The 21,658-nt window shown below is 39.6% G+C and overlaps 1 pseudogene; it reads left to right on the top strand.

Moving 5' to 3' along the window:
• LOC109212924 overlaps positions 1–17,216 on the top strand; it is a 26,541-nt pseudogene extending 9,325 nt beyond the window's left edge.
• The last annotated feature ends 4,442 nt before the right edge of the window (positions 17,217–21,658 follow it).

Raw genomic sequence — 21,658 nt, 5'->3', positions numbered from 1 at the left:
TGGACCAGGTCCATCATAGTGAAGAACAGTGTTTGTCACCCTATATATGTAAGATAGCACGTGAAGGAGATAAGTCTCATTGATCAAGCAGCAATATCTCCTGAACTGATCGAAAAGGTTGCATATGGGATAAGGAGAGAAAGTCTCCTTATGAGAAGAGAATACAATCCGGATAAAAAGATAGGGTTGGAGTTTGTGTTGTTCAAGGACTCAACTTCGATGGAAGATCAGAAATTGAGTCTCAATCAAACTCTAATTACTAACTCATTAAATAATAGTGATACTTCTCTTTTACAGGTATTGCACATACGCAGAAGTTAAACTAAATTGAGAGCAAAAGAGCGAGGCAATTTTGCAAGCAATTTTTGTGAGATTTAAGTGTGCATTCCTGAAGCTACTTGGACAAGATAGAAGAACCAACTCCATTGTGTCTTTCTTTTATTTTAGTTCAATTGTAGTAGGTGATTTAAACTTGTACCTTTCAGCTTTCATAGAAGCAATTGTATTAGGTACTTTGAGTATTCAAGTTAGAGTCTAACTTGAAAGTGTCGCAACAGTTGAGGCTGTGTGCCACACTGGGATTAGAGTTTAATCCTTAGGTTTACAAGAGTTTGGTAAATGCTGTTTTGGCTCAGTGATTTTAGTGGAAGTTTGGGAAAATCCTACTGAGTAGTGGGTCGTGGTTTTTTCACCTTTTGAGCCAGGTGTTTTCCACGTAAAATCTCTGTGTTCTTTATTTTATGTACTATTAATTCTGCAAGCAGTAGAGTTAAGTATACCTAGAAGAACCAGGTTCTTCTAGAGCGAAAATTGGGTACCACACAAATCACCCCCCTCTTGTGTGGTATTGACGTTTAGAACATCAATTGGTATCAGAGCAGGTTATCCTTGAAGAGGCTAACACCTTAGGAGAAGATCAACATGAGTGCACCACCTGGGAACTGGAAAGGGCAATCCACTGCTAGGCCTCCACTTTTCAATGGTCAGTACTATTCTTTGTGGAAAAACAGGATGAGAGATCACATCATAGGGGAAGACTATGAACTCTAGGACATAGTCACTGATGGTCCCCTAGCAACCACAAAGAAGAATGCTAAAGGAGTTGATGTGCCAAAGACAAGGGCTGATTGCACTGCTGAAGACCTGAGGAAGTGGGAGAAAAATGCAACAGCCAAGGAATGGCTTATGTGTGGACTAGGTCCTGATGAGTACATCAGAATCCAAAGCTGTACCACTGCTAAGGAAATCTGGGACACTTTGCAAGTGGCTCATGAAGGAACACCTCAAGTGAAGAGGTCCAGAGGAACACTGCTGTATTCTCAATATGAGAATTTTACTATGAAGGAAGGAGAAACAATACAAGAGATGTATACTAGGTTCACTACACTGACAAATGAACTTAAGTCTCTTGGAAGGGTTATTCTTGAAGAAGACAAGGTTGAGAAAATTCTGACAAGGGTTCTGCCAGTCACATGGGAAAGAAAAATCACTGCTATTCAGGAATCCAAGAATATTGCTACTCTCAGACTGGATGAACTGATTGGAAATCTGACTGCTTATGAAATGAGAAGGCAAACCTTGAAGATGGACACACCCAAGAAGGAGAGAAGCTTAGCTCTCAGAATTGTTGAAGGTTCAGATCTGGAAGATGAGAAGATGGCTATGATCACTAGGGATTTCAAAAAGTACCTGATGAGAGGAAAGGGCTCTTCAAGAGGTACGACCTTCAACAAAACAAGAGCTCCTGAGAAACAAACCAATGAGGGTTGCTACAAGTGTGGGAAGACTGATCACATGATCAAAAACTGCCCTCAATGGGAAATTGAGTGGAAGAAAGATAGAGCTGAACGAAGGAACGGGAAGAAGGAACAGGTTTAACCTAAAAGAAACAAAGGTTCAACCAAGGCTATGGTTGCTTGGGGAGAAACCTCAGATGAAGACTCTGAAGGTGAAGCTGAAGAACAACAAGCACTGATGGCCATCGGAGAATCAGATGATGAACAAGAGGTAAGTATTCTTCATCTTAAAGACAAGATTAAATTCTTGTCTAAAGAAATGTTGGCTGAGCTATTACTAGACTTCATTGATGAGTCTGAGATAATTAATAATGAGAAGGAAGTTCTGTCTAGGGAATGTGTGATCCTAAAAGCAAAATGCAAAAGTCTAGAGTCTAGGGCAAATGAGAGTGATAACAAAAATGCTGAGTTGAAGAACCAGGTTCTTGAACTTGGCAACAGTGTCCTAGAACTTAGGTCTGAAAATTTAAAACTGAAGTTAGGAATAGGAAAGAAGAAAGCTAATCACACATATCTCACTCTAGAAGAAAATTTGGGAAAAATGAAAGATGAATTGTATAAGGAAAATGAATTCATTAAAGTCTTAAAGGAAGATCTAGGAAAGGTGAAACATGAACTAGACAGAACTTGCAAGTGGAACAAGGCTTCTGATGCACTCTCCTAGCTGCAAGAGCATCACAGTAGCAACAAAAGAGGATTTGGCTATGGGACTCGAGCTCCAAAATGGGATCCTAAAAGCAAGTACCTCACACACTTCCTGAAAATAAAATCTGCACACACTGTGGTAAGATTGGCCATTACAAAATTGAATGTAATGCAAAAGAAAAAGCCAGTCAAAAGAACAAAGCTTTTGTTCAAGAAAATAGTAAGCTTCCTGGATGGGCAAGAAGGAATTTGATTCACCCTTTTGCTTATAGAAAGGGACCCAAACTAGTTTGGGTTCCTAAGACTAACCCCTGATTTCCTTTGCAGGTCCAAGTGAAAGGGAGGAGCCAAATATGGTATATAGATAGTGGCTGCTCAAAACATATGACTAGGGATAAGGACCAGTTCCTTTTACTTGAGGACTTAAAAGAGGTAATGTCTCCTTTGGTAATTGAAAGAAAGGTGAGATCATTGGGGTTGGAAAGGTAGGCAAAACAGATTCTCATTCCATAGAGAATGTCTACCTGATAGATGGCTTGAAATATAGCCTAATAAGTGTGCACAATTGTGTGACAGAGGTAACCTTGTGGCTTTTACCTCCACCAAATTCTTTGTGATTAACCTTACCACTGACAAGATTGTTTTGCAGGGAAAAAGATTTAACAATATTTACACTGTAGATTTGTCCACTCTTTCAAAAAATGAACTCACTTGTTTAAGTGTGTTGGTTAATGATCCCCTCCTGTGGCACAAAAGACTTGGTCATGCAAGTCTAAAACAGCTTAACAAATTAGTCTCTAAAGACTTGGTGATAGGGTTACCTAATATCAAGTTCAAGGAAGACAAAGTTTGTGAGGCATGTGCAAGGGGGAAGCAGGTAAGGTCATCCTTCAAAAGCAAGAAAATGGTAAGTACAACCAAGTCGTTGGAACTGGTCTATATGGATCTATGTGGTCCAATGAGAACCATGAGCAGAGGTGGAAAGAAATATGTAATGGTGCTAGTTGATGATTATTCTAGATTTACCTGGGTTCTATTTCTAACCTCCAAGGATGAAGCATTTGACATGTTTTCTGCATTTGTTAGAAAAACTCAGAAACAATTAGGAAATAAACTTGCCTCCATTAGGTCTGATCATGGAACTGAATTTGAAAATTCAAAGTTTGATGAGTTCTGTAATGAAAATGGTATAGATCATAATTTCTATGCCCCTAGGACCCCTCAGCAAAATGGAGTAGTTGAAAGAAAGAATAGAACTCTTGAGGATATGGCTAGAACCATGCTACTTTCTAGTAAATTTCCTCACAGCTTCTGGGCAGAGGCTGTAAACACTGCATGTTACATAATAAATAGATGCATGACCAGACCTCTGGTAGAGAAGACTCCCTATGAGTTACTTAAAGGGAGAAAACCAAACATATCCCATCTTAGGGCATTTGGTTGTAAGTGCTATGCGCACAATAATGGAAAAGACTCCTTAGGAAAATTTGATCCCAGAAGTGATGAGGGAGTATTCTTGGGATATTCCTCACATAGCAAAGCATATAAAGTGTTTAATAAAAGAAATTTGGGTGTAGAAGAAAGTGTGCATGTAGTATTTGATGAAACTAACATTCTTTCTGAGAGACAGGAACATGAAGATGAAGCCATTGGATTGGTGAAAGACTTGACTGAAGCATCAGCTCAGGTCAAAGTGACACCAATAGAAGGAACAAGTGATGGAACAGGTTCTTCCATACAGGGCAACCTGACAGGGGGAAGAAATCAAAGAGGAATTGAAATAAACTCCTTGAAAGAACCTGTTCATGATCCTGTTCCTCAGCAAATGGCAGAAACATCTAGCAGAAGTCAGTTGGTTGTGAAACCTCACAAGTATCGAAGTTCTCATCCCATTGAGAACATTATCACCGATCCAACATCTGGAGTTAAAACCAGATCACAATTAAAAGATCTGTGTGCCTTTGATGCTTTTCTATCTATCATTGAACCTAAAAATGTTGTTGAGGCTTTGCAGGATGCAGATTGGGTGAATGCAATGCAGGATGAGCTTAACCAGTTTGAAAGGAGTCAAGTTTGGCACCTAGTACCAAGACCCAAGGACAGATTAGTCATTGGTACAAAATGGGTCTTCAGAAACAAACTTGATGAAGATGGAACAGTTACAAGGAACAAGGCAAGATTGGTGGTCAAAGGTTACAGCCAGGAGGAGGGCATAGACTATGATGAGACTTTTGCTCCAGTTGCAAGACTAGAGGCAATCAGACTTCTCATAGCCTTTGCAGCACATATGGAATTTACTCTTCATCAGATGGATGTCAAAAGTCCCTTCCTAAATGGCTATCTAAAAGAAGAAGTGTTTGTGAAACGACCTCCAGGGTTTGAGAGTAAGGAATGTCCTGAGCATGTGTACAAACTGGACAAGGCTCTCTATGGACTCAAGCAGGCTCCAAGAGCATGGTATGAACGACTGTCAAAATTCTTGCTGGAGCATGGTTACAAGAGAGGTAAAATAGATAGTACCTTATTCTTAAGGGAAAGAGGTAAGGATCTCCTTGTTGTGCAAATTTATGTTGATGACATAATCTTTGGGGCCACCACTGACAAGCTAAGTAAGGACTTTGCAAAATTAATGGGGAGTGAGTTTGAAATGAGCATGATGGGTGAGCTTAATTTCTTCTTAGGCTTACAGATCAAACAAAGTCCAAATGGAACCATGATCCACCAGCAAAAGTATGCAAAGGAGCTAATCAAAAAGTTTAAAATGGAAGAATCTAAAGAAATAGACACACCTATTGAAACAGCTACTAAATTAAATGTTGATGAACCTGGTTCATCTGTTGATCAAAAGTTGTATAGGGGTATGATTGGCTCACTTCTACATCTTACTGCTAGCAGACCTGACATTATTTTCAATGTAGGGCTTTGTGCTCGCTTTCAGGCAAATCCTAAAGAGTCTCACCTGACTGCTGTCAAAAGGATACTAAGATACTTGAAAGGAACCACTGATCTGTATCTTTGGTATCCAAAAGGTAGCAATTTTAATCTAGTAGGATATGCTGATGCTGATGATGCAGGGTTTCTGGTAGATAGGAAGAGTAATTCAGGCATGGAACACTTTCTTGGTTCATGTCTTGTGTCATGGGATACCAAAAAGCAAAACTCAGTGGCCTTATCTACTGTTGAAGCTGAGTATGTTGCTGCTGCCTCTTGTTGTGCTCAATTGCCATGGATCAAACAACAGCTGGTAGATTTTGGTATTGAAGTTGGTTGTATTCCAATACTCTGTGACAACACTAGTGCTATAAGTTTGACAAAGAACCCTGTTCATCATAAAAAGACTAAGCACATAGATGTTAGACACCACTTCTTAAGAGATAACTATGAGAAAGGATTGATTTCAATAGAATTCTGTGCTACTGAAAGCAAATTACTGACATTTTCACTAAAGCACTGAGTAAAGAAAACTTTGAGAGGAACAGGATGGAATTAGGGATGATTAAGATCACCTAATAGGTCCAGTTCAGAATGCACAATGAAAAAAAAAGAAATAAAAAATTTTTGGTTAGGAGTTCTAACTATGTGTAAATATCTAGATTAATGCTTACTCAGTTTCATACTTTAAATAATATAATCCTGTGACATGTGTACATATGATTCACTGATCTCTTACAAAGTTTTTTCTATTATGGCATTTGAGGCATGTCAAGAGAGTTCTATATGAAGAACCTGGTTCATCAGTATGAGCTCATATGAAAGTTCAGGTATGTTTTCAATACATTGCATAATTAGAAAGATTAACAATTCAATCATGAGCAGAAGTCCTATACTTGCCAAATTCCTAGAAAAATTCTATCCGTTAAAGCATTGAACCAGTTTCGTCCCTTTAGAACTCTAAAACAGTGATTTTTGCCTAATATCTAGGGAAAACAAAATAATCATTAAGGAACTAGAATTCCAGGCTGATTAGACTTCTAATTGACCTCTGAAAAAGCTGCCGTTACTGCATTAATGACTAATTGTCTTTAAATATACACCACATCTCTTACTCTCTTCTTCATTCTAAAACCGTCAAAAATTATATCTCCTGTTTTAATTGCTCCTCTTCTCCAAGAATCCTAAATCGCTTCTCTCTCTAGAAATTCCAAATCGCTTTTCTTCTCAGAAATATCCCAAAACTCCTCCATAAACGAAGAACCATGTCTAACCCACAAGATCATCCTGGCACTCCTCCACCACCATCACCCACAAATACATCCTCTTCTACTCCTCCTAGTGAATCCCCAAAACCTAGGCTTCGAAGGCAGAAAATGTTGGCTAGAAAAACTGTAGCATCTAGAGATCTGAGGAATGTTTTAAATGAGAGGTTGAAAGCTAGCCAGAAAAGGGAATCCCCAGCTAAAGAGTCTGATTCCAGTTCTGACTTTGAATCATTTATTTCTGCTAGTGAAGGTGAAGAACATGGGTCTTCTGACACTGAGTAAATTCAAGAAACTCCTGGGGTAGGTTCTTCTGAAGTTAAAAACGTAGAAAATAGGTTTGTTCTAATTTGACCTGTTAAAGATTTATTGTTGGCTGAATCGAGTAGGAGTGGAGGTAAAAAGAAAGTAAAAGAGAGAGAGGGAGGAAGTGGTGAAGAGAGGGGAAAAGGGAAGGGAGAAGTTCTTGCTATATGTGGAGTTGAAGAAGAAAGTGGCTTCAAGTCAGGGGGAAGTGGTTCTGGGGAAGCAGCTGAAGGGTTTGGTTCACTTGAGCAAACAAAGAGATGAACTTGGTTCATCTGATGAGGAAACTCTGGCTGATCTTCTGAACAAGGTTGGGGCAAGTTATGACCCAAAGTAACGCAAATCTACCTCACAAAAGGCCCAAAATGTACCCAAACCAACCAAGAAAAGAAAACCTTCATCCCCAAAATCTACTGCCCCTCCAGTGCCTAAGGGAAGAGCTACAAGAAGCAGGGTAAGACAAAGTGAAGCTGACCTACAAAAAGCTCTGGAAGAAAGCAAGAAAAAGAAAATGGAGAAGGGAAAGAGAAAGGTTACAGAATGCTCTGAGGTTGCAGAAGAAGAGGTGATGGAACTGGTCCATCAAGAAAGGGGAACAACAGTGGAGGTTCCTACACCAAAATCTAAATAGTCAAAGACTTCTTCCAAGAAGTCTTCTCCGGTACCTGTGTCTGCTGAACCCTCATTGGCCAAGAGGACAAGATCTGCAGTGAAAGGCCAGCAAAAGAAAACCGTTGAAGAAGATGAAGAGTGGAGTGGTAAAGAAGAAGAAAAGGAATCTGAGAAGGAGCAGGATAAGTTTGCCATCTTTGGCAGGAGAAAAATTCTGAAAGGAAGACTGTTGAAAGATTTGGAAGAACTAGGGATGAGAAGACTGGTGGAAGCTTTAGCTGCACAAGGTTGGAAGGACATGGTCCTTGAAATGGATGGGAGACTGGCCAGGAATGAATTGATTGAATTTATGGCCAATGCTGCTGTGAAGGATGGAGTAGTCACCAGCCTGGTGAAAGGAGTCAAAGTGAAGTTTAATGCAGTCAAACTGGGTGAGAACCTGGACATACCTACTGAAGGGTATGATGACTATACAAGGCAAAGGTGGCCATGTCTGGATTCTCTCCCTACTGCTCTTGAAATTATTAGGAGGTTCTCTGACTCTAGAGATGTGCCTGAAGCCAGATTTGCGCAGAAAAGTGAAATGAGGCCTGAGCACAAGGTCTTATTTGAATTTGTCAACAAGTGTCTCTTGCCCAGACAGGAGAGAAGGCACACTGCAAATTACATGGACCTGGTTCTAATGGAGTGCTTGGTGAGAGGAATGCAAATCAACTGGCCTGCTTTTATTGTCAAATTGCTCGACAGGATCGTCAATGGCTCTAAGGCTCATGCCACTCCATATGGGTTCATATTGACTACTGTGCTGGCCAAATATGCCTTTGAAGAAATGGGAAATGTCATCAAACNCCTGGATGGGCAAGAAGGAATTTGATACACCCTTTTGCTTATAGAAAGGGACCCAAACTAGTTTGGGTTCCTAAGACTAACCCCTGATTTCCTTTTGCAGGTCCAAGTGAAAGGGAGGAGACCAAATATGGTATATGGATAGTGGCTGCTCAAAACATATGACTGGGGACAAGGACCAGTTCCTTTCACTTGAGGACTTAAAAGGAGGTAATGTCTCCTTTGGTAATGGAAAGAAAGGTGAGATCATTGGGGTTGGAAAGGTAGGCAAAACAGATTCTCATTCCATAGAGAATGTCTACCTGATAGATGACTTGAAATATAGCCTAATAAGTGTGTCACAATTGTGTGACAGAGGTAACCTTGTGGCTTTTACCTCCACCAAATGCTTTGTGATTAACCTTATCACTGCCAAGACTGTTTTGCAGGGAAAAAGAGTTAACAATATTTACATTGTAGATTTGTCCACTCTTTCAGAAAATGAACTCACTTGTTTAAGTGTGTTGGTTAATGATCCCCTCATGTGGCACAAAAGACTTGGTCATGCAAGTCTAAATCAGCTCAAGAAATTAGTCTCTAAAGACTTGGTGATAGGGTTACCTAATATCAAGTTCAGGGAAGACAAAGTTTGTGAGGCATGTGCAAGAGGGAAGCAGGCAAGGTCATCCTTCAAAAGCAAGAAAATGGTAAGTACAACCAAGTCGTTGGAACTGGTCCATATGGATCTATATGGTCCAATGAGAACCATGAGCAGAGGTGGAAAGAAATATGTAATGGTGCTAGTTGATGATTATTCTAGATTTACCTGGGTTCTATTTCTAACCTCCAAAGATGAAGCATTTGACATGTTCTCTGCATTTGTTAGAAAAACTCAGAAACAATTAGGAAATCAACTTGCCTCCATTAGGTCTGATCATGGAACTGAATTTGAAAATTCCAAGTTTGCTGAGTTCTGTGATGAAAATGGTATAGATCATAACTTCTCTGCCCCTAGGACCCCTCAACAAAATGGAGTAGTTGAAAGAAAGAATAGAACTCTTGAGGATATGGCTAGAACCATGCTACTTTCTAGTAAATTGCCTCACAGCTTCTGGGCAGAGGCTGTAAACACTGCATGTTACATAATAAATAGATGCATGACCAGACCTCTGGTAGAGAAGACTCCCTATGAGTTACTTAAAGGGAGAAAACCAAACCTATCCCATCTTAGGGCATTTGGTTGCAAGTGCTATGTGCACAATAATGGAAAAGACTCCCTAGGAAAGTTTGATCCCAGAAGTGATGAGGGAGTATTCTTGGGATATTCTTCACATAGCAAAGCATATAAAGTGTTTAATAAAAGAACTTTGTGTGTAGAAGAAAGTGTGCATGTAGTATTTGATGAAACTAACATTCTTTCTGAGAGACAGGAACATGAAGATGAAGCCATTGGATTGGTAAAAGACTTGACTGAAGCATCAGCTCAGGTCAAAGTGGCACCAACAGAAGGAACAGGTGATGGAACAGGTTCTTCCATACAGGGCAACCTGACAGGGGGAAGAAATCAAAGTAGAATTGAAATAAATTCCTTAAAGGAACCTGTTCATGATCCTGTTCTTCAGCAAATGGCAGAAACATCTAGCAGAAGCCAGTTGGTTGTGAAACCTCACAAGTATCAAAGTTCTCATCCCATTGAGAACATTCTCACTGATCCAACATCTGGAGTTAAAACCAGATCATAATTAAAGAATCTGTGTGCTTTTGATGCTTTTCTATCTATCATTGAACCTAAAAATGTTGTTGAGGCTTTGCAGGATGCAGATTGGGTGAATGTAATGTAGGATAAGCTTAACCAGTTTGAAAGGAGTCAAGTTTGGCACCTAGTACCAAGACCCAAGGACAGATCAATCATTGGTACAAAATGGGTCTTCAGGAACAAACTTGATGAAGATGGAACAGTTACAAGGAACAAGGCAAGATTGGTGGTCCAAGGTTACAGCCAGGAGGAGGGCATAGACTATGATGAGACTTTTGCTCCAGTTGCAAGACTAGAGGCAATCAGACTTCTCATAGCCTTTGCAGCACATATGGAATTCACTCTTCATCAGATGGATGTCAAAAGTGCCTTCCTAAATGGCTACCTAAAAGAAGAAGTGTTTGTGAAACAACCTCCAGGGTTTGAGAGCAAGGAATGTCCTGAGCATGTGTACAAGCTGGACAAGGCTCTCTATGGACTCAAGCAGGCCCCAAGAGCATGGTATGAACGACTGTCAAAATTCCTGCTGGAGCATGGTTACAAGAGAGGTAAAATACATAGTACCTTATTCTTAAGGGAAAAAGGTAAGGATCTCCTTGTTGTGCAAATTTATGTTGATGATATAATCTTTGGGGCCACCACTGACAAGCTAAGTAAGGACTTTGCAAAAATTAATGGGGAGTGAGTTTGATATGAGCATGATGGATGAGCTTAATTTTTTCTTAGGCTTACAGATCAAACAAAGTCCAAATGGAACCATGATCCATCAGTAGAAGTATACAAAAGAGCTAATTAAAAAGTTTAAAATGGAGGAATCTAAAGAAATAGACACACCCATTGCAACTGCCACTAAATTAGATGTTGATGAACCTGGTTCATCAGTAGATCAAAAGTTGTATAGGGGTATGAATGGTTCACTCTTGTTTCTCACTGCTAGCAGACCTGACATTGTTTTCAGTGTAGGACTTTGTGCTTGTTTTCAGGCAAATCCAAAAGAGTCTCACTTGACTGCTGTCAAGAGGATACTGAGATATCTGAAAGGAACCACTGATCTGCGCCTTTGGTATCCTAAAGGTAGTAATTTTGATCTAGTAGGATATGCTGATGCTGATTATGCAGGTTTCCTAGTGAATAGAAAGAGCACCTCAGGTATGGCACACTTCCTTGGTTCATGTCTTGTGTCATGGGCTACCAAAAAGCAAAACTCTATGGCCCTATCTACTACTGAAGCTGAGTATGTTGCTGCTGCTTCTTGTTGTGCTCAATTACTATGGATCAAATAACAGCTGGTAGATTTTGGAATTCCAATATTCTGTGATAACACTAGTGCTATAAGTATGACAAAGAACCCTGTTCATCATAAGAGGACTAAGCACATAGATGTTAGACACCACTTCCTAAGAGATAACTATGAGAAAGGATTGATTTCAATAGAAATCTGAGCTACTGATAAACAAATAGCTGACATCTTTACTAAAGCACTGAGTAGAGAAAACTTTGAGAGGAACAGGTTGGAATTAGGGATGATTAAGATCACCTAATAGGTCCAGTTCAGAATGCACAAGAAAAAAAAATGAGAAAAAAATTTGGTTAGGAGTTCTAACTATTGTGTAAATATCTAGATCAATTCTTACTCAGTTTCATACTTTAATCAGTATACTCCTGTGACATGTGTATATATGACTCACTGATCTCTTACAAAAAAATTTCTATTATGACATTTGAGGCATGTTCAAGAGAGTTCTACTTGAAGAACCTGGTTCATCAGTATATGCTTATGAGAAAGTTCAGGTATGTTTTCTATACGTTGCAATATTAGAAAGATTAATTTTTCAATCATGAGCAGAAGTCCTACATTCATCAAATTCCTAGAAATTCTATCCGTTGAGCATTGAACCAATTTCATTCTCCTAGAACTCTAAAGAAAACGGGATTTTTGCCTAAAATCTAGCGTCGCCTATTAACCACTAAGAGACCGGAATTCTAAAGTGATTAGACTTCTAATTGACCCTTGAAAAAGCTGTCTTTACTTCATTTAAGTCTAATCACATTTAAATACACCACACCTTTTCTTCTTGTCCATAACCGTCAAAACTCTTCTCAAGTTCTGATCACCCTTCTTCTCTCCAAAATTCCCAAATTTTTCAAGAAACAATCCACCATATCTAACCCTCAAGATAATCCCGGCACACCCCCACCAGCATCTCCCTCGAACACATCCTCATCTACTCCTCCTATTGAAAACCCAAAACCTAGGTTTCGTAGGCAGAAAATGATATCTAGAAAAACTGTAGCTTCTGGAGCTTTAAGGAAAGCTCTAAGTGAGAAACTGAAGGCTAGCCAGAGGAAGGAAAGTCATGCTCAAAAATCTGACTCAAGCTCTGAGTCTGATGATTTTATTTCTGCCAGCGAAGGTGAAGAACATGGGTCTTCTGACACTGAATATATTCAAGAAAACCCTGGTGAGGTAAATACTTGCTTGGTATTCTCTGATGTGGTTGAAAAAGTTGAAAATAGAGTTGTCTTGGTTGGTCCTGTTAAAGATGTACAGGGGGCAGATTCTAGTAGAAGAGGAGGTAAAAAGAAAGAAAAAGAGAGAGAGGGAGTTAGTAGTAATGTGAGGGGAAATAAGAAAGAAAAAGTATTGGCTATCTGTGGGAATGTTGAAGAGAGTGGTAACAACTCAGGGGGAAATAGTTCTAGGGAGGCGGCTGAAGGGCTAGTAAATTTAAGCAAGCATCAAGATGAACCTGGTGCATCTGCTGAGGAAACTTTGGCAGAACTTCTGAAGAAGGTTGGGGCCAGTTATGATCCAAAGAAACACAAAAGGCTCCAACTGCTTCCAAGCCAACAAAGAAAAGTAAAGTGTCATCTCCAAAGCCTACTGTCCCTTCAGTACCAAAGGGAAGAGCTACTAGAAGCAAGGTGAAGCAAAGTGAAGCAGAATTGCAGAAAGCTCTGGAAGAGAGCAGGAAGAAAAAGAGGGAAAAAGGAAAGGCTAAGGCTGTGGAGAGTGTTGAGATTGCAGAAGAAGAAGAAGAGGAGATGGACCTGGTCCATCAGGAAAGAGGAACAACTGAAGAGGTTCCACACCCAAACCAAAAAGTTCCAAGACTTCTTCCAAGAAGTCTTCCTCAGTATCTGTTCCTGGTGAATCTTCTTTAGCCAAAAGAACTAGGTCTGCTGTGAAGGGTAAACAAAAGAAAATTGTTGAAGAAGATGTAGAGTGGAGTGGTGGTGAAGAAGAGGAGGAATCTGAGAAAGATCAAGATAGGTTTGCCATCTTTGGCAGAAGGAAAATTTTGAAAGGAAGGTTGTTGAAAGACCTGGATGAGCCAGGTATGAGAAGATTGATGGATGCTCTTACTGCACAAGGGTGGAAGGACATGGTCCTTGAGATGGATGGAAGGCTGGCTAGAAATGAGTTGATAGAGTTTATGGCCAATGCCACTGTGAAAAATGGAGTAGTCTTCAGCATGGTGAAGGGTGTAAAAGTAGAGTTTGATGCAATCAAACTGGGTGAGATTCTGGACATACCAAGTGAAGGGTATGATGACTATACAAGGCAGAGGTGGCCATGTCTGGAATCTCTCCCCACTGCTCTTCAAATTACTAGAAATTTCTGTGATGCTGCAAATGCTGAAGATGTACCTGAAGCCAGATTTGTTCAGAAGAGTGAGATGAGACCTGAGCACAAGGTCTTATTCAAATTTGTGAACAAGTGCCTGCTTCCCAGACAAGAGAGGAGGCATACTGCCAACTACATGGACCTAGTGCTTATGGAGTGCCTTGTGAGGGGAATGCAGATAAATTGGCCTGCTTTCATTGTCAAACTACTAGACAGGGTCATTAATGGCTCCAAGGCACATGCAACTCCATATGGTTTCATACTGACTACTGTGCTGGACAGGCTAAGGGTGACCTTGAAGAAATGGGAGATGGCATCAAGCAAAGAGCATTTTGGTGTTAGGACCTTATTGGCTTGTGACTATCCTGTCAATGCCACCCCAGTTGAACGTGGTTCATCTCTGAAGACACCAGTGAATAGCAAGGTTACGGCTTTGGTTCAAGAGTGTGGGACTAAGGATGCTGAAATTGCTAGGCTTCAGGCTCGTGTTGCTGATTTGGAAGCTGAAAGAGATGGCCTTCGAGCTGAACTAGCAAAAGAAAAGGAGAAAAGTGAAGGAATGCTTAAGAATATGCTCAACCTTCTCCAAACCCAGCCCTCTAGTTCCTCCAAGCCTTAGGTCCTCCAATTCTTGTTTTTGAACCTATCTAGGACCCCCAGTGACCCAGATTCGGGACTTTTTCTGTTTTTGTTGCTCATGTTTGGAAGTTTTTCTTTCTCTTTGTGGCCTGTTTGTGGAAACATATCCTAATCAATGACAATTTGCTTTTTCTCTTGTTTTATGAAGATTCTGATCTTAATAGTTAATTTTGTTTGTTGGTTGTTGATTAATTGAACCATGTTTTTACTTGTAGTTGCCCCAGTGGCTATGAGTAGTTATTAAAATCTGGGATTCTCATTATTTGCAACTTTTCGATGATGCCAAAAGGGGGAAGAGATATTGTGCTTTACTTTACTTGTTATTCTGAATAATGTGATATTTATAACCTGATTAAACCTGGTCCTGATGATAAGTTAAAATTTCTAAGTTAAAGTGTTGATGATTAAGCTGAGTTCCACGGGTTCTCTGATCAGTAAAAGCACAGAGTTTGTCATCATCAAAAGGGGGAATTTGTTGGCCCAAGTTCAGGTGAAGTTTTGAAGAATGACAAATGAACTCAGTCATGGACCAGGTCCATCATGTGAGACACAGTGTTTATCAACCTATACATGTGAGATACACGTGAAGGAGATAAGTCTCAAGGATAAAGCAGCAATATCTCCTGAACTGATCGAAAAAGTTGCATATTGGATAAGGAAAGAAAGTATCCTCATGGGAAGAGGACACAATCCGGATAAAGGATAGGGTTTGGAGTTTGTATTGTTCAAGGACTCAACTTCGATGGAAGATCAGCAATTGAGTCTCAATCAAACTCTGATTTCTAACTCATTAAATAACAGTAATTGTTCTCTTTTACAGGTATTGCACAAACGCAGAAGTGAAACTAAATTGAGAGCAAAAGAGCGAGGCAATTTTGCAAGCAATTTATGTGAGATTCAAGTGTGCATTCCTGAAGCTACTTGGACAAGATAGAAGAACCAATTCCATTGTGTTTATTCTTATTCTAGTTCAATTGTAGTAGGTGATTTAAAGATGTACCTTTCCAGCTTTTGTAGAAGCAATTGTAATAGGTACCTTGAGTATTCAAGTTATAGGCTAACTTGAAGATGTCGCAACAGTTGAGGTTGTGTGCCACACTGGGATTAGAGTTTAATCCTTAGGTTTTTGTAAATGCTGTTTTGGCTCAGTAATTTTAGTGGAAGTTTGGGAAAATCCTACTGAGTAGTAGGTCGTGGTTTTTTTCACCTTTTGAGCCAGGTGTTTTCCACGTAAAATCTCTGTGTTCTTTATTTCATGCACTCTTAATTCCGCAAACAGTAATAGTAAGTACACCTAGAAGAACCAGGTTCTTCTAGAGCGAAAATTGGGTACCACACAAATCACCCCCCCTCCCTCTTGTGTGGTATTGACGTTTAGAACATCAATAGCTTCTACCCTGGTTCACAATCTTAGAAAATGCTTCGCGATCGCGAAGCACAACTTTTCTCAGCTCAAAATCTTCCCTTCGCGACAGCGGAAAATGCTTCGCGGCTGCAAAGAACAAGCCGCCCAGCTCTTTCAGACAGCATATATAGTATAATAATCATAATTTTTTGTACAAAACTTCAAATGACAAATGGTTTAACTTTCTGAAAATTAGACACCAAGGGATACAACTTTTAATTTTTGATCATCTCTAAATTCCTTATAGATTGCGAGATATAAGCTTCCAAAGTCAGCCTTGTACAGCAGAAATTTCTTCTTCGCGATTTTCAAACTCTTCCCGGACAGCATGTAGTGTATCAACCACAAGTTTTGTACACAACTCCAAATGCCAAATAGTTTGATTTTTAAAACTAGACACAAAGGGCTACAAATTTTGTTTTTTGGATCATCTCCAAGCTCCTTATAGATTTCAATATATAAGCTTCCAAAGTCAGGTCAGTGCAGCAAAATTTTCCTCTATGCGATCGCGAAAAGCCTTCCCCGATCGCGATTCACAGGCCACTATTTCCCATTTACTCTTCACAATCGCGGCCAATTACCCGCGATCACAATGCACACTACTGTAGCTAAAAACCAACAACTAAAAACGGCCTAGAAATGATCCAAAACCACCCCGAAACTCACCCGGGCCACTTTGGACCCCGTTCGAATATACAAACAAGTCCCATAACATAATACGGACTTACTCGAGGCCTCAAATCACACATAACAACATCAACTACCTCGATCCTACGAATCGCAACCCAAATTCAAGCTTATAAAGTATGAACTTCCAAATTCCAAAATCGATGCCGATTTATATCAAAACAACTCATATTGACTACAAATTTTGCATGCAAATCATAAATGATATTACGGACCTATTCCAACTTCCGGAATCGGATTCCGACCCCGATATAGATAAATCCAACTCCCGTTCAAACTTCTAAATTCCATTTTCCAACTTTCGCCAATTTACGTCGAAATGACCTAAGGAACTCCAAATCAACATCCGGTCACGCTCCTAAGTCTAAAATCATCATACGGGGATGTCGGAATCATCAAAACTCCATTCCGGGGTCGTTTATATAAAAGTATAACTCCGATCAACTCTTTTCGCTTAAGCTTTAGAAACAAGAGTTGTTCTTTCAAATTGATCCCAAATCATCTGAAAACCAAACTCGATCTTGTACGCAAGTCATAGCACATTTATGAAGCTACTCGAGACCTTAAGCCATCGAATGAGACGCTAATTCTTAAAATGATAAGTCGAATCGTTACATTGTCAATCGAACCTCAAGAATGACCGCCTGGTGTATTCCCAAATATGGATTTTGGACCATCTGTACATCCAGAAGATGAATTGCCTCCCACCTCCTTACAATGACAAGAAGACAAAGGTGGTATTTTATGAAGCACGGTTTATGTTGAATGTTGGTAGTTGACAAGTTCTCAAAATTTGATTGTAATTGGCAACACTCTCATTTTGTAAAAGAAGATACTTTGCCACTATTAATTTATTTCATTCTTTTAGGGATTTCTAAAAAATACATCTCTTTATGTTCTTCACCCAAAAAATATTAACTCTTATAATTATAATGTATAAAATCTACTTTTTCTAAAAACTGTAAAACTTATTTTCATATGAATTTGATTATAAAAATTATTTAATACATTATTTAAAGAATCCTATAAATATCAAATCCTAAATAATTTGGATTCACATTCCAAATTTGAATTGGTCTACAAATATTTTCACATAAGTTAAAGTTGTATAAACTCAAATTTTATTGTTGTAGGGCACCTATTTTCAATTCCTATCTCACACTTAGTATTTTGAAACACTTTTCTTCAGCGATTGATAACAATTTTTAATTATTGATGCAGTTCTCACCAACTTTTACTTAATGATATATGCTCTTATACCAATTTCAAAAACTCTAATACCAATTTACTGTTATTGCAGAAAATAATTCACTCATAATCATAAAAATCTCAATATTGTTATAATTTACTAACAAAGAAGTTCCATAATATGAACTTTTTAATAGTCATTCTGATAGAAAACAATGGAAATAACTTCCTAACAGACACAAGAAGGAGTAATCTGAACTCAAGGACGTAAAAGGCATGGAAGCTCAGAAGTGCGGACCGCAGAATATCATCTGCGGCCGTAGATTTTGAAGGAAAAGTTAGCAGAGTTTGGTGCAAAGTGCGGTCCTCACATGAACTGTGCTGTCACGACCCCGGTTCGCCCTCCGTGAACCATCGTGACGGCACCTAGTCTCTACGACTAGGTAAGCCTAAATTGCGAAAGTAAAACAATTTAAAACAGAAATAAAGGAATAAACAGCATTTAAATGTGCCGCTCGGCATACACGATACTTAATTCTCAAAACCAACATATAAATCCAAGACCCGGAAACCCATAAATCACAAGCTAAGAAGTACTACATAGCTCTAACTTCAGAATGTCTAACAAGAACTGAAATACAGAAGGCTAGTACTAAACAGCAAGAATAGAAAGAGACTCCTCGGTCTGCGGACGCGGCATATATACCTCGAAGTCGCTATAGCAGTCGTCTCGCCTCAGGGGTGGTAGGACTGACTCAAAGTACCTGGATCTGCACATGAAAAACATGCGCAGGAAGGGCATGAGTACACCACAGCGGTACTCAGTAAGTGCCAAGCCTAACCTCGGTTGGGTAGTGACGAGGAAGGTCAGGGCCCTACTGAGATTAAATAGAATATAAAAATTCAACAGTGTAGATGAGAATAGTATAATTAAGTGCAGCAGTGAATGTATCACAGGATATAAAGGTAACTACGACTAATACAGAGGCAAAAACAATCACAAGGATGATAACCGGGGATCTCTTGGTATCCCGAGGATCTCTTGGTATCCTCAATATATGCCAGGGATTTCTTCATATCCCGAGGATATCTTAGTATCCTCAATATATGCCAGGGATCTCTTGGTATTCCGAGGATCTCTTAGTATCCTCAATAGGTATGTGCCAGGGATCTCTCGGTATCTCGCACCTCAGCTCGATCATAAATAAGTACAGGGGGTCTCCCAGGATACCTCGCTATAGCCCTAAAATAAACGCACAACAATAGCAAAAAAAGAAATACTCAATTAACCTCAACTTCGTACCAAGGCAAGTAGAGCAATTTAGTCAATTAGACATGCTTCTCTAAACTAACAGCTAGCTAAATTTCCAAGTAGTGTAAGCAAGAAAAAGGAAGAACACAATTCAAGGCTATTTTTAATGAAAAACCGGATTTTCAACAATTAGCACAAGTACGCGCTCGTCACCTCATGTACAAGGCATTTCAATTATCACAATAACAGTCCTAAGGGGAAAGGTCCCCCACACAAGGTTAGACAAGCCACTTACCTCGAACCGGCTCAAATGTCAACCCGAAACCACGTTCTTGCCACGAGTATCCGACTCCAAATGGCCCAAATCTATTCAATTAAATTTCATAATGTAAATAACACTTCAAGTAACTGATTCTACAATTAAATTCTAAGCTAATATGCAAAATTAGGTAAAATGACCAAAATGCCCCTCGGCCCACGTCTCGGAATCAAGTGAAATTTATATTTTCGGAATCCTCACACTCTCACGAGTTCATACATACCAAGAACACTGAAATCTGAGCCCAAATGACCCCTCAAATACTTATTTCAAGTCTCTTAAATCCCAAGCCCTAATTCTTCCATTTTAGGCCTAGCTTCCATGATTTACTAGGTAGATATCACATTAGAAACTAGTTTTAAGACCAAGAATCTTATCTCCAAGTGATTCCCTTCGAATCCCTCTTCAATCCCCTCCAAAGAGCTCCAAAAACGATTAAAATGGTGAAAATAAAGTGCAACCCCTTTTAAAACCATTCTGCCCAGCAGTTTCCGCATCTGCGGTCCCGCATTTGCGGATCAAAGGTAGCACCTGCGACCCATCACTTAACGCCCAGCTTCCGCATCTGCGGCTCCCCACCCGCAGGTGTGGTACCGCTTCTGCGGAAAAACATACCGCATCTGCGGTTCCTGATGACTCCCCCTCTTTCCGTTTCTGCGGCTCTTCTTCCGCACGTGCGGCATCGCACCTGCGGTCCCCAAACCGCAGGTGTGGAAATACCAGAAGCAGCAAAGTTCAGCAGCTGCAATATACCTCAAAACTCCCCGTCAACCATCCGAAATCATCCCGAGGCCACCGGGACCTCAACCAAAGGCACCCGCAAGTCTAATACCACGGTCCAAACTTGTAGCAATCCTTAAAACACCTAAAACAACATCGAAACCTCAAATTAACCATGGATTCAAGCCTAAGAACTCCAAATTTCTCAAAATACGCTTTCGATCAAAAAGTCTATCAAATCTCGTCCGAATGACCTGAAATTTTGCACACACGTCACATTCAACACTACGAAGCTATTCCGACTTTTGGAATTCTATTCCAACCCTCGGATCAAAATCTCACTATCGAACCGGAAACTTCAAAAATCAAACTTCCGGCATTTCAAGCCTAAATTAGCTACGGACCTCCAAAATACAATCCGACCACGCCCCTAAACCCAAAATCACCCAACGGGGCTAACGGGACCATCGGATATTCATTCCGAGGTCGTCTTCACACTGTTCTGCCTACGGTCAACTTTCCAGCACTTAGCTCTCATTTAGGGACTAAGTGTCCCAAAACTCTCCGAAATTCAAAACCGACCATCCCGGAGCAGAAATAGACTTGGGGAAAGCAGTTAATAGGGGATCAGGGCATAAATCTTAAAAACAACCGGCCGGGTCGTTACATGTGCGGCCGCAAAAGCTGGGCCAGGAGCAAAGTTTAGAGAATGTGCATTCCAGGTCCATCAAAAGTGTGGTCCGCACAAGAATTGTGCGACCGCAGAAGAAGTGATATGCAGCTGACGAGTGTCTAGCGTATATAAAATTTTAACTCATACTCTGTCAAATAATAGTATAGAAAGATGTCGAACCCACAGAGATTGGTTTATCTATTCTACAGATGTTTCTTGTTTTAATTACTATTTGAGAAAATCAAAAAGAGTTGAGTTGTGAATTAACTAACAAAAAATGCACGAATGGGGAAAATATTTTTTGTTTTTCACAAATATAATAAAAAGGTGTTGGGATCCTGACTTCACTTAATATTTTTATTATATAGTAGATATATTTATCCTTCAACTTCTATTTCTCATAAATGTATAAATGCCTCTCACGATTACATTTATATATTATTACTATAGTTGAACAATTAAATGCACTCCTCTCGGCTATACAAATTAATCGTTAAAATAGTAATATTAAAGAACCAAAAATATATACTTGAACTAAAGTATGCTCCTTTTTTAGTAAGTCCCTTTCGGTTACCCTACTTGTTATAACTCATTACTACAATATTCGCCTCTTTCGATTACAAATAAGTGTAGAATCAATTTTAACATATATGAGCTAGATGTCACTAAATATAGGTTAACATCTATCAATACCAAAATTAAGTATTACTTCTTCTGCCTCTTTCGATTACAGAATTAGTAAGAAGTTAATATGTAGTACGAAATAGATAGATGTTAACAAATTAAATAACACCCAACTATAAAGCAGATAAAATTTAAATAAAAAGCTTCAGCTCAAGCATGTGAAATTGAAGAATTGTCACACCTCCTTTTTACCTACACCCGCAGGGGTGTAAAGGAGTTTTTCCACTTAAAGGACAATCGGAACGGGATTTATTATTAAGATTTCAGAGTCGCCACTTGGGAGATTAATGGTGTCCCAAGTCACCGGTTGAATCCCGAACCGAGGAA

This window comes from Nicotiana attenuata, unplaced genomic scaffold, assembly GCF_001879085.1.
Source record: "Nicotiana attenuata strain UT unplaced genomic scaffold, NIATTr2, whole genome shotgun sequence".
In the NCBI taxonomy this organism is placed as follows: domain Eukaryota; kingdom Viridiplantae; phylum Streptophyta; class Magnoliopsida; order Solanales; family Solanaceae; genus Nicotiana; species Nicotiana attenuata.
This window is presented reverse-complemented; position numbering and strand designations above follow the sequence as displayed.